The sequence below is a fragment of the Oncorhynchus kisutch genome, linkage group LG4 (assembly GCF_002021735.2).
Source record: "Oncorhynchus kisutch isolate 150728-3 linkage group LG4, Okis_V2, whole genome shotgun sequence".
In the NCBI taxonomy this organism is placed as follows: Eukaryota; Metazoa; Chordata; class Actinopteri; order Salmoniformes; family Salmonidae; genus Oncorhynchus; species Oncorhynchus kisutch.
In genome coordinates, this window is record NC_034177.2 from 43,028,001 (window position 1) to 43,041,516 (window position 13,516).

The 13,516-nt window shown below is 41.8% G+C and overlaps 1 long non-coding RNA gene across 2 annotated transcripts; it reads right to left on the reverse strand.

The window, feature by feature from the left end:
- Positions 1 to 2,443: 2,443 nt before the first annotated feature.
- Positions 2,444 to 7,164, reverse strand: LOC116373995 (uncharacterized). Of its 2 annotated transcripts, none has more exons than XR_004209731.1 (3): positions 7,052 to 7,164; positions 3,179 to 3,240; positions 2,444 to 2,904 (listed from the first exon to the last, which is right to left on the reverse strand). It is a non-coding gene; the product is annotated as an uncharacterized LOC116373995 (long non-coding RNA). The 2 variants fall into 2 exon arrangements; XR_004209730.1 differs by having other exon boundaries at positions 2,450 to 2,904; positions 6,864 to 7,090.
- Between the last annotated feature and the right edge of the window lie 6,352 nt (positions 7,165 to 13,516).

Genomic DNA, 13,516 nt, shown 5'->3' on the forward strand with positions numbered 1-13,516 from the left:
CGGGATCGTTTATTTTATTTCATGAAACATGGGACCATGCTGAATTTATATTTTTGTTCAGTATACAGTGCCTTCGGAAAGTAATCAGACCCCTTGACTTTTCCCACATGTTGTTAAATTACGACCTTATTCTAAAACATTTTCCTCAGCATTCTACACACAATTCCCCAGAATGAAAATGCAAAAACTGGTTTTTAGAAATGTTTCCAAGTATTAAAAATAAGAAACAGAAATATCTTATTTACATAAGTATTCAGACCCTTTGCTACCCTTTGCTATGAGCTCAGGTGCATCCTGTTTCCATGAATCATCCTTGAGATGTTTCTACAACTTGATTGGAGTCCACATGTGGTAAATTCAATTGATTGGACATTATTTTGAAAGGCACACACCTGTCTATATAAGGTCCTACAGTTGACAGTGCCTGTCAGAGCAAAAACCAAGCCATGAGGTCGAAGGAATTGTCTGTAGAGCTCAGAGACAGGATTGTGTCCAGGCACAGCTCTGGGGAAGGGTACCAAAACATTTCTGCATCATTGAAGGTCTCCAAGAACACAGTGGCCTCCATCATTCTTAAATGGAAGAAGTTTGGAACCACCAAGACTCTTCCTAGAGCTGGCTGCCCGGCCAAACTGAGCAATCAGGGAGAAGGGCCTTGGTCAATGAGGTGATCACGAACCCGATGGTCACTCTTACAGAGCTCTAGAGTTCCTCTGTGGAGATTGTCCAGAGGACAACCATCTCTGCAGCACTCCACCAATCAGGCCTTTATGGTAGAGTGGCCAGATGTAAGACCCTCCTCAGTAAAAGGCACAAGACAGCCCACTTTGCCAAAAGGTAGCCAAAGACTCTCAGACCATGAGAAACAAGATTTTATTGTCTGATGAAACCAATTTTGAACTCTTTGGCCTGAATACCAAACGTCATGTCTAAAGGAAACCTGGCACCATCCTGCACCATGGTGGTGGCAGTGTCATGCTGTGGGGATGTTTTTCAGCAGTAGGGACTGGAAGTCTAGTCAGGATCGAGGCAAAGATGAATGGAGCAAAGTACAGAGAGATCCGTGATGAAAACATGCTCCAGAGCGCACAGGACCTCAGACTTGGGTGAAGGTTCACCTTCCAACAGGACAATGACCCTAAGCACACAGCCAAGACAACGCAGGAGTGGCTTTGGGACAAGTCTCTGAATGTCCTTGAGTGGCCCAGCTAGAACCCAGACTTGAAAAAGATTGAACATCTCTGGAGAGACCTGAAAATAGCTATGCAGCAACGCTCCCCATCCAACCTAACAGAGCTTGAGGATCTGCAGAGAAGAAGCTTGTGCCAAGCTTGTAGCGTCATACCCGAGAAGACTCGAGTCTGTAATCGCTGCCAACGGTGGTTCAACACCGAAATACTGAGTATTTCATAAAAAAAATTAAATGAAATTGCAAATATTTCTAAAAACATGTTTTTGCTTTGTCATTATTGGGTAGTGTGTAGGTTGATGAGGGGTTTAATCAATTTTAGAATGAGGCTGTAACGTAACAAAATGTAGAAATGTACTGTATTTAGCTAATACCCAACTCACATGCAGACTGTTGAAGCCCTATGCATCATAAACCTGTCCACTCCTGGAGTAACTCCCTGTCAGAGTGACTGATTAGAGGCTTTTACCGGAGGCCCTGGGCCAATTGGAGGTCAGGGGTGAGGGCTTAGGGGTCAGAGGGAGTGAATTTAGACATGAAGATACAACTTGAACCACAGAATAAGGCTACCTTCATGTTGGTTTGAATAGCAAGCTTGAATAGCTTGCTCTCGCAAGACCATTCAGTACCTCTATCCATCTCTCGATAGACTGGTCCAAGGACCTCCAGAGCCCTCCGACCAACTACTGTACCTGCGATGTCGCCAGAGCACAGAGAAGTAAGCTCCGCTGGTGGTAACATACTTTATGCGCTATGTAAGCCTCCTTCACTGTGGCTGTCTGTTTGATGACATATAGCATATTATCCAGGGCCACTGGTTGGATTGGATTTACTGTACTCACTTCCAAAAACTCATGCGCTCTCCCCCCACTAAAAGTCTCCCAGACTTCTATAAAAACAAACGTGTCCACCCCTCTATTCCCAGGTGAGTCTGCTGGGCTATGGAACTCTAGAGCAGCACATCAAAAAAAACTGCCACCCTGTTGTCGGCTATCAACATCTCCCTGAGGAAGGACGCAACTACCAAGGCTTTAAAATGGTCAAATTTGGGGGATGACTACCAAATGCAATAAAGTTTTGTAAAAACCTGTCATTTTTGAATTGATTACAAAACCTTAAGTGTTTCTTAGCCTGTTCTCATTTTTCGCTCATTACTATGGTAACTTAAACATCTGACAACATGCAGACTTTATCCATCAAGACAACACTTAGAGCTTATGATTCAAAAAGGTCAAAATCTATGCAAGTCTCATATCCAGGGTGAATAAATGTTTATTAATGTATGAAGGACATCACACATGTGTGCCTGTGTAAAATATTTATCCCAGACAAGAATGAAGAATAGGACAAATAGGCTGTGTTAAAATAGGCAGCCCAAGTCTGAGTTTTTCCCACAAAATGGTCTTTTGACCAATCACATCAGCTCTGAAAAATAGCTGATGTGAAAAGATCTGCTGTGATTGGTAACAATATCCAAATTGGGCTGCCTGTCCAAACGCAGTCAGGGACAAGTGAATATAAGTCAGTTCTTGTGTTTGTAGATGTTTCTCTGAATTTGAGTGGTTACATACATTACATGTTAAATGGCTATGAGACAGAGGTTAAGATATTCTTTCTGTAATCAAAGGGAAGGTATCGCTGAAGGCCTCAGTATTCAGGCAGGCAGCTTGAAACAGATGTATCACCATCCAGGCCCTTGTCACAGCATGCAGTGGCTTGATAATGAGATTACAATAAATACATGTACCTTTCATCACCAAAGCCGTGTTAGCATTTACTGCAGGTTGCTGAACAATCCAACCATTTTGCTAGTGTCATTGATATAAATGGGCAATTCTTCTACATCTGCATTGCTTGCTGTTTGGGGTTTTAGGCTGGATTTCTGTATAGCACTTTGTGACATCAGCTGATGTAAAAAATGGCTTTATAAACACATTTGATTGATTGATTCAAATACAATATCCAGTTCATAAGTATTGACTGTAATACCTCTAGGGTCCTTTGGTAGTCTGGCAGCTTGCTGCTTTCTGGTGATGTTACTCCTTCTCCACCTGAAATGCAATAACAACAAAAACATGAATAACAATAATCCTAGTCAGTGACTAACTTGGCTAACTAGGCTAATTAAAAGATCATGTAAAATGTGCACGTTAGCCAAATGACACCCAACCAGCATAATAGTCTATTTGCAGTGAAATAGGGATGGGAATTTGTCAAGCCAACTTTTTCTGTCACTAATTAATCAATGAACAAGCAGTCGCATTCAAAAGACACTAACAAGTCTCAAAAAAAAAATAGCTTCAAATGTATATTTTTTTATTTTATATACAGTTGAAGTCGGAAGTTTTACATACACCTTAGCCAAATACATTTAAACTCAGTTTTTCACAATTCCTGACATTTAATCCTAGCAAATATTCCCTGTCTTAGGTCAGTTAGGATCACCAATTTATTTTAAGAATGTGAAATGTCAGAATAATAGTAGAGAGAATTATTTATTTCAGCTTGTATTTCTTTTTCTTTTTCTTTTCTTTCTTTCATACACTCAATTAGTATTTGGTAGCATTGACTTTAAATTGTTTAATTCTTCAAAAAGCTTGTGCACAGTGCACATTAATCAACATTTCAGTAAAAGTGCCGGTTTTAGCCAACCGGCTAATTTTCAACCGCAGTCCCTGGACAGGTTATTAAAAACAATTACAATATAGACAATAGCAACATAGAACAAGCAAGACATAGCAACATAGGACAAGCAAGACGTAGCATACAGACAGAGCAGCATAAAACAAAAAGCAGCAAGACAAAATTCATAAAAGCAACAAAGTGTTTCCACACCTCACAAGCTACAGACAACAGACAACATGGAGTGGCAACACACAGCTAGGGACCATGTTCACAAATCTGATTGACCTTTAGCCATGTCTTCAAGCATTTTGTGAAAGTGTGATATGTGGTGCAGTTGTGTGTCTGATGGCAGTGTATTCCAGACATGGGAAGCTCTCACAGAGAATGCAGATTTACTAAAGGTGCTTTTCCTTAGGGGAACTATACAGTCACCTCTCATGGCAGACCTTGTGAATCTGCTGCCATATGTCTGGGTTTTCTGTTTAACAAAAATATTGAGTGGAGGGGGAGCCAGGCCATTGAGGATCTTGAATACAAGACATGCGTCGGTGTATTGCACAAGATTTTCCCAACTCAAGAGCTCATGCTTTCTAAGGATGTGACAATGATGATGGCTATTGGGCTTCCTATCAAGCACTTTGAGAGCCTGTTTGTAGACAGACTGAATAGGTTTTAATGTTGTACAGCAAGCTTGGGCCCAACTAGTCAAGCAGTATGTTAAGTGGGGGAGTATCATAGATTTGACAGAGATGGTGTAACAGAATCAGGTTTGTAGGCCTCCTTGCTCACACAAGTTTTTTTCAGTTCTGCCCACATTTTCTATAGGATTGAGGTCAGGGCTTTGTGATGGCCACTCCAATACCTTGACTTTGTTGTCCTTAAGCCATTTTGCCACAACTTTGGAAGTATGCTTGGGGTCATTGTCCATTTGGAAAACCCATTTGTGACCAAGATTTAACTTCCTGACTGAGGTCTTGAGATGTTGCTACAATATATCCACATCATTTTACTTCCTTGTGATGCCATCTATTTTGTGAAGTGCACCAGTCCCTCCTGCAGCAAAGCACCCCAACAACATGATACTGCCATCCCGTGCTTCACGGTTGGGATGGTGTTCTTCGGCTTGCAAGTCTCCCCCATTTTCCGCCAAACATAACGATGGTCATTATGGCCAAACAGTTCTATTTTATTTTCTCATCAGACCAGAGGACATTTCTCCAAAAAGTAGGATCTTTGTCCCCATGTGCAGTTGCAAACCGTAGTCTTGCTTTTTTATGCCGGTTTTGGAACAGTGGCTTCTTCCTTGCTAAGCAGCCTTTCAGGTTATGTTAATATAGGACTCATTTTACTGTGGATATAGATACTTTGTACCTGTTTCCTCCAGCATCTTCACAAGATCCTTTGCTGTTGCTCTGGAATTGATTTGCACTTTTCGCACCAAAGTACGTTCATCTCTAGGAGACAGAACGTGTCTCCTTCCTAAGCGATATGACGGCTGTGCTATTGTTTGTATAGATGAATGTGGTACCTTCAGGTGTTCGGAAATTGCTCCCAATGATGAACCAGACTTGGAGGTCTACAATTGTTTTTCTGAGGTCTTGGCTGATTTCTTTTGATTTTCCCATGATGTTAAGCAGAGGCACTGAGTTTGAAGGTACGCCTTGAAATACACCTCCAATTGACTCAAATGATGTAAATAAGCCTATCAGAAGCTTCTAAAGCCATGACATAATTTTCTAGAATTTTCCAAGCTGTTTAAAGGCACAATAAACTTTGTATGTAAACTTCTGACCCACTGGAATTGTAATACAGTGGATTATAAGTGAAATAATCTGTCTGTAAACAATTGTTGGAAAAATAACTTGTGTCATGCACAAAGTATATGTCCTAACCGACTTGCCAAAACTATAGTTTGTTAACAAGACTTTGGTGGAGTGGTTGGAAAAAGAGTGTTAATGACTCCAACCTAAGTGCATGTAAACTTCCGACTTCAGCTGTACAAGGCACACCTTTGGAACATCTACATTTTTTAAAAGTCTAATAAATCACTTTTATGTACATCATCACATCATAATTCCATATTTTTGTCAGGTCTAAAGAAACTTTATGAAATTTCAGAAGAACAGAATATGTGTTAGCCTACTGTAGACGTGAAGTGATCATTTGAAACAGGTCCTATATGCTATATTTAGAGTTATTTGGCAACATTAGTTGTGAATGATACAAACCTTAGAATGTCTTAGAAATCAAAACATGGGCTGCATGGTGCGACTATATGATATTGAGGATTTGAGGAAGTAGCAAAAAAAGCTTGCGCTCTGTTCCTTGCCTCAGGCTGTACAGCTTTTCTCTCATCAAGTGATCATATTTTCACCCATCAGACTATTCTCAATTTAATATTTTCTTTACTAATATGTAAAATTAGTTTCGATTTACAACGGTCCATTATCAAATGGGTATGAACAGGGGAAGGGGAAAAAAATCTGTGTAATCTGTGTGCACTCGAATAGGGAATGGATCCTCACTTTTTCACGCGGGTCAGTTGAAGGCTACGTCGATATTATGACGGAACAGGTTCTTAATAATAATTTGAGCAGATGAGAAATATGTATAAGAACACTTATTTCGATCCAGGCATCAACCACTGTTTGAAGAGTATACTCTTGCTGCCAGATAGGTGATATCCCGCCCAAACTTTATGCCATGGGCTCTGCATCTTTGTTCTTGCAGCTACCCAGAGCTTAATTTGGGAAACCAAGTGAAATGTGTTCGGGACCTCGATAGTAACATTGATATTTCACTAAACTGTTGACAGCCTATTTGCCCGCTCGAGAAAGGAATAAAGGAGAGAGTGGAGGAGATGAAAACATATGGTGGTGAGATATTCTGTATAGCTAAAGTTAATGTGTCACCCAATTAATTATAAAAATGATATCCAATAAGCTCAGTACAACATTCCAAAAAGTATTTTACCATCTATGCAAGAATCGGAATGCACGTTTTGTCACCAGTATATACCACACGATGTACAAAAAAATAAGCCACTTACTTTGATAGGAACTCACACGTCCAAAGTCCAATTTGTAAGGAAAACAACCATGAAGGCATTGTTTGTTCCTGAAAATGTGCTGGGGGAAAACGTGTGTGCAAGGCCTGTTCTGACTAGAAAGGTGCAACGTGTCTCCTTCCTAAGCGATATGACGGCTGTGCTATTGTTTGTATAGATGAATGTGGTACCTTCAGGTGTTCGGAAATTGCTCCCAATGATGAACCAGACTTGTGGAGGTCTACAATTGTTTTTCTGAGGTCTTGGCTGATTTCTTTTGATTTTCCCATGATGTTAAGCAGAGGCACTGAGTTTGAAGGTACGCCTTGAAATACACCTCCAATTGACTCAAATGATGTAAATAAGCCTATCAGAAGCTTCTAAAGCCATGACATAATTTTCTAGAATTTTCCAAGCTGTTTAAAGGCACAGTAAACTTTGTATGTAAACTTCTGACCCACTGGAATTGTAATACAGTGGATTATAAGTGAAATAATCTGTCTGTAAACAATTGTTGGAAAAATAACTTGTGTCATGCACAAAGTATATGTCCTAACCGACTTGCCAAAACTATAGTTTGTTAACAAGACTTTGGTGGAGTGGTTGGAAAAAGAGTGTTAATGACTCCAACCTAAGTGCATGTAAACTTCCGACTTCAGCTGTACAAGGCACACCTTTGGAACATCTACATTTTTTAAAAGTCTAATAAATCACTTTTATGTACATCATCACATCATAATTCCATATTTTTGTCAGGTCTAAAGAAACTTTATGAAATTTCAGAAGAACAGAATATGTGTTAGCCTACTGTAGACGTGAAGTGATCATTTGAAACAGGTCCTATATGCTATATTTAGAGTTATTTGGCAACATTAGTTGTGAATGATACAAACCTTAGAATGTCTTAGAAATCAAAACATGGGCTGCATGGTGCGACTATATGATATTGAGGATTTGAGGAAGTAGCAAAAAAAGCTTGCGCTCTGTTCCTTGCCTCAGGCTGTACAGCTTTTCTCTCATCAAGTGATCATATTTTCACCCATCAGACTATTCTCAATTTAATATTTTCTTTACTAATATGTAAAATTAGTTTCGATTTACAACGGTCCATTATCAAATGGGTATGAACAGGGGAAGGGGAAAAAATCTGTGTAATCTGTGTGCACTCGAATAGGGAATGGATCCTCACTTTTTCACGCGGGTCAGTTGAAGGCTACGTCGATATTATGACGGAACAGGTTCTTAATAATAATTTGAGCAGATGAGAAATATGTATAAGAACACTTATTTCGATCCAGGCATCAACCACTGTTTGAAGAGTATACTCTTGCTGCCAGATAGGTGATATCCCGCCCAAACTTTATGCCATGGGCTCTGCATCTTTGTTCTTGCAGCTACCCAGAGCTTAATTTGGGAAACCAAGTGAAATGTGTTCGGGACCTCGATAGTAACATTGATATTTCACCAAACTGTTGACAGCCTATTTGCCCGCTCGAGAAAGGAATAAAGGAGAGAGTGGAGGAGATGAAAACATATGGTGGTGAGATATTCTGTATAGCTAAAGTTTTATTTATTTTATTTATTTTACCTTTATTTAACCAGGTAGGCAAGTTGAGAACAAGTTCTCATTTACAATTGCGACCTGGCCAAGATAAAGCAAAGCAGTTCGACAGATAAAACGACACAGAGTTACACATGGAGTAAAAACAAACATACAGTCAATAATGCAGTATAAACAAGTCTATATACAATGTGAGCAAATGAGGTGAGAAGGGAGGTAAAGGCAAAAAAAGGCCATGATGGCAAAGTAAATACAATATAGCAAGTAAAATACTGGAATGGTAGTTTTGCAATGGAAGAATGTGCAAAGTAGAAATAAAAAAATAATGGGGTGCAAAGGAGCAAAATAAATAAATAAATAAAAATTAAATACAGTTGGGAAAGAGGTAGTTGTTTGGGCTAAATTTTAGGTGGGCTATGTACAGGTGCAGTAATCTGTGAGCTGCTCTGACAGTTGGTGCTTAAAGCTAGTGAGGGAGATAAGTGTTTCCAGTTTCAGAGATTTTTGTAGTTCGTTCCAGTCATTGGCAGCAGAGAACTGGAAGGAGAGGCGGCCAAAGAAAGAATTGGTCTTGGGGGTGACTAGAGAGATATACCTGCTGGAGCGTGTGCTACAGGTGGGAGATGCTATGGTGACCAGCGAGCTGAGATAAGGGGGGACTTTACCTAGCAGGGTCTTGTAGATGACATGGAGCCAGTGGGTTTGGCGACGAGTATGAAGCGAGGGCCAGCCAACGAGAGCGTACAGGTCGCAATGGTGGGTAGTATATGGGGCTTTGGTGATAAAACGGATTGCACTGTGATAGACTGCATCCAATTTGTTGAGTAGGGTATTGGAGGCTATTTTGTAAATGACATCGCCAAAGTCGAGGATTGGTAGGATGGTCAGTTTTACAAGGGTATGTTTGGCAGCATGAGTGAAGGATGCTTTGTTGCGAAATAGGAAGCCAATTCTAGATTTAACTTTGGATTGGAGATGTTTGATATGGGTCTGGAAGGAGAGTTTACAGTCTAACCAGACACCTAAGTATTTGTAGTTGTCCACGTATTCTAAGTCAGAGCCGTCCAGAGTAGTGATGTTGGACAGGCGGGTAGGTGCAGGTAGCGATCGGTTGAAGAGCATGCATTTAGTTTTACTTGTATTTAAGAGCAATTGGAGGCCACGGAAGGAGAGTTGTATGGCATTGAAGCTTGCCTGGAGGGTTGTTAACACAGTGTCCAAAGAAGGGCCGGAAGTATACAGAATGGTGTCGTCTGCGTAGAGGTGGATCAGGGACTCACCAGCAGCAAGAGCGACCTCATTGATGTATACAGAGAAGAGAGTCGGTCCAAGAATTGAACCCTGTGGCACCCCCATAGAGACTGCCAGAGGTCCGGACAGCAGACCCTCCGACTTGACACACTGAACTCTATCAGAGAAGTAGTTGGTGAACCAGGCGAGGCAATCATTTGAGAAACCAAGGCTGTCGAGTCTGCCGATGAGGATATGGTGATTGACAGAGTCGAAAGCCTTGGCCAGATCAATGAATACGGCTGCACAGTAATGTTTCTTATCGATGGCGGTTAAGATATCGTTTAGGACCTTGAGCGTGGCTGAGGTGCACCCATGACCAGCTCTGAAACCAGATTGCATAGCAGAGAAGGTATGGTGAGATTCGAAATGGTCGGTAATCTGTTTGTTGACTTGGCTTTCGAAGACCTTAGAAAGGCACGGTAGGATAGATATAGGTCTGTAGCAGTTTGGGTCAAGAGTGTCCCCCCCTTTGAAGAGGGGGATGACCGCAGCTGCTTTCCAATCTTTGGGAATCTCAGACGACACGAAAGAGAGGTTGAACAGGCTAGTAATAGGGGTGGCAACAATTTCGGCAGATAATTTTAGAAAGAAAGGGTCCAGATTGTCTAGCCCGGCTGATTTGTAGGGGTCCAGATTTTGCAGCTCTTTCAGAACATCAGCTGAATGGATTTGGGAGAAGGAGAAATGGGGAAGGCTTGGGCGAGTTGCTGTTGGGGGTGCAGTGCTGTTGTCCGGGGTAGGAGTAGCCAGGTGGAAAGCATGGCCAGCCGTAGAAAAATGCTTATTGAAATTCTCAATTATGGTGGATTTATCAGTGGTGACAGTGTTTCCTATCTTCAGTGCAGTGGGCAGCTGGGAGGAGGTGTTCTTATTCTCCATGGACTTTACAGTGTCCCAGAACTTTTTTGAGTTAGTGTTGCAGGAAGCAAATTTCTGCTTGAAAAAGCTAGCCTTGGCTTTTCTAACTGCCTGTGTATAATGATTTCTAGCTTCCCTGAACAGCTGCATATCACGGGGGCTGTTCGATGCTAATGCAGAACGCCATAGGATGTTTTTGTGTTGGTTAAGGGCAGTCAGGTCTGGGGAGAACCAAGGGCTATATCTGTTCCTGGTTCTAAATTTCTTGAATGGGGCATGTTTATTTAAGATGGTTAGGAAGGCATTTTTAAAAAATATCCAGGCATCCTCTACTGACGGGATGAGATCAATATCCTTCCAGGATACCCCGGCCAGGTCGATTAGAAAGGCCTGCTCGCAGAAGTGTTTCAGGGAGCGTTTTACAGTGATGAGTGGAGGTCGTTTGACCGCTGACCCATTACGGATGCAGGCAATGAGGCAGTGATCGCTGAGATCTTGGTTGAAGACAGCAGAGGTGTATTTAGAGGGGAAGTTGGTTAGGATGATATCTATGAGGGTGCCCGTGTTTAAGGTTTTGGGGAGGTACCTGGTAGGTTCATTGATTATTTGTGTGAGATTGAGGGCATCAAGTTTAGATTGTAGGATGGCTGGGGTGTTAAGCATGTTCCAGTTTAGGTCGCCTAGCAGCACGAACTCTGAAGATAGATGGGGGGCAATCAGTTCACATATGGTGTCCAGAGCACAGCTGGGGGCAGAGGGTGGTCTATAGCAGGCGGCAACGGTGAGAGACTTGTTTTTAGAGAGGTGGATTTTTAAAAGTAGAAGTTCAAATTGTTTGGGTACAGACCTGGATAGTAGGACAGAACTCTGCAGGCTATCTTTGCAGTAGATTGCAACACCGCCCCCTTTGGCAGTTCTATCTTGTCTGAAAATGTTGTAGTTTGGAATTAAAACTTCAGAATTTTTGGTGGTCTTCCTAAGCCAGGATTCAGACACAGCTAGAACATCCGGGTTGGCAGAGTGTGCTAAAGCAGTGAATAGAACAAACTTAGGGAGGAGGCTTCTAATGTTAACATGCATGAAACCAAGGCTATTACGGTTACAGAAGTCGTCAAAAGAGAGCGCCTGGGGAATAGGAGTGGAGCTAGGCACTGCAGGGCCTGGATTCACCTCTACATCGCCAGAGGAACATAGGAGGAGTAGAATAAGGGTACGGCTAAAAGCTATGAGAATTGGTCGTCTAGAACGTCTGGAACATAGAGTAAAAGGAGGTTTCTGGGGGCGATAAAATAGCATCAAGGTATAATGTACAGACAAATGTATGGCAGGATGTGAATACAGTGGAGGTAAACCTAGGTATTGAGTGATGAAGAGAGAGATATTGTCTCTAGAAACATCGTTGAAACCAGGAGATGTCATTGCATGTGTGGGTGGTGGAACTAATAGGTTGGATAAGGTATAGTGAGCAGGACTAGAGGCTCTACAGTGAAATAAGCCAATAAACACTAACCAGAACAGAAATGGACAAGACATATTGACATTAAGGATAGGCATGCTTAGTCGAGTGATCAAAAGGGTCCGGTGAGTGGAGAGGTTGGTTGGTGATTTAGACAGCTAGCCAGGGCATCGGTAGCAAGCTAGCATAGGATGGAGGTCTGTTAGCCACCCCTTACGTTCCGTCAGTAGATTAGTGGGGTTCCGTGTGGTAGAGGGGATTAATCCAAATCACACAACAACAACAAAAATAAAAACAATAGATATAGTTATAGAGGCCCAAGAAGAAAATATAATAATAATAATTAAAAAAATAATTTTAAAAAAATAATAATAAAAAAATTGTCCGATTGTCTATTCAGATAGCAGCCGGTAAGACAGCTAACGGTTAGCAGGCCGCAGATGGGCGTTCAGGTAACGTCGCGACGGAGGAGCCGGCCGAATAACTCCTTCGGGTAGACAACGTCGGCAGTCCAGTTGTGAAGGCCCGGTGGGGCTCCGCGAAGGCAGCAAAACGGGTCCGGATAGGTGACTGCAGCCCAGGTGTGATTGATGGAACTCAGGAGTGATTGACGGAGCTTGCTAGCTCCGATGGTCACACGGATAGCAGCTAGCCAGCTGTGAGATCCGGGCATGAATGTCCAGGGACATGGAGAGAAAAATTGGTCCGGTATGTTCCGCTCCGAGCCGCGCTGCGCCGCACAGAACTGGCGATAGATTCTCGAGCCAAAGGATAGCTGATGACCACAAACCGTGGTTAGCTGAATATTAACGATTTGCCAGTAAAGGAGCTAACTAGCTTCTGAACTAGCTTCTGGATTAGCTTCTGGCTAGTTTCAGGCTAGCTTCTTGGAGTTTCTGGCTAGCTTCTTGGAGGATTACAGATCTGAGGTAAATAATACTTTTTTATAAATATACATTGGTGAGGCGGGTTGCAGGAGAGTGTTTTGAAGATGAGTTGATGGAAAATAAAAATAAAATGTATGTGAAAAAGTTGTAAATATATATATATATACAGGACACGACAAGACGAGGACAAAAGACGTCTGAACTGCTATGCCACCTTGGAGACAACAAGTTAATGTGTCACCCAATTAATTATAAAAATGATATCCAATAAGCTCAGTACAACATTCCAAAAAGTATTTTACCATCTATGCAAGAATCGGAATGCACGTTTTGTCACCAGTATATACCACACGATGTACAAAAAAATAAGCCACTTACTTTGATAGGAACTCACACGTCCAAAGTCCAATTTGTAAGGAAAACAACCATGAAGGCATTGTTTGTTCCTGAAAATGTGCTGGGGGAAAACGTGTGTGCAAGGCCTGTTCTGACTAGAAAGGTGCAATGTGCAATGTCATCATACTTGATCTGAGGAAACACTAGGGAAGTGCTTGGGCACTCCTTGAAGAGAGAAGTTTGTCCGGCTCAGTAAAGCCTCAAA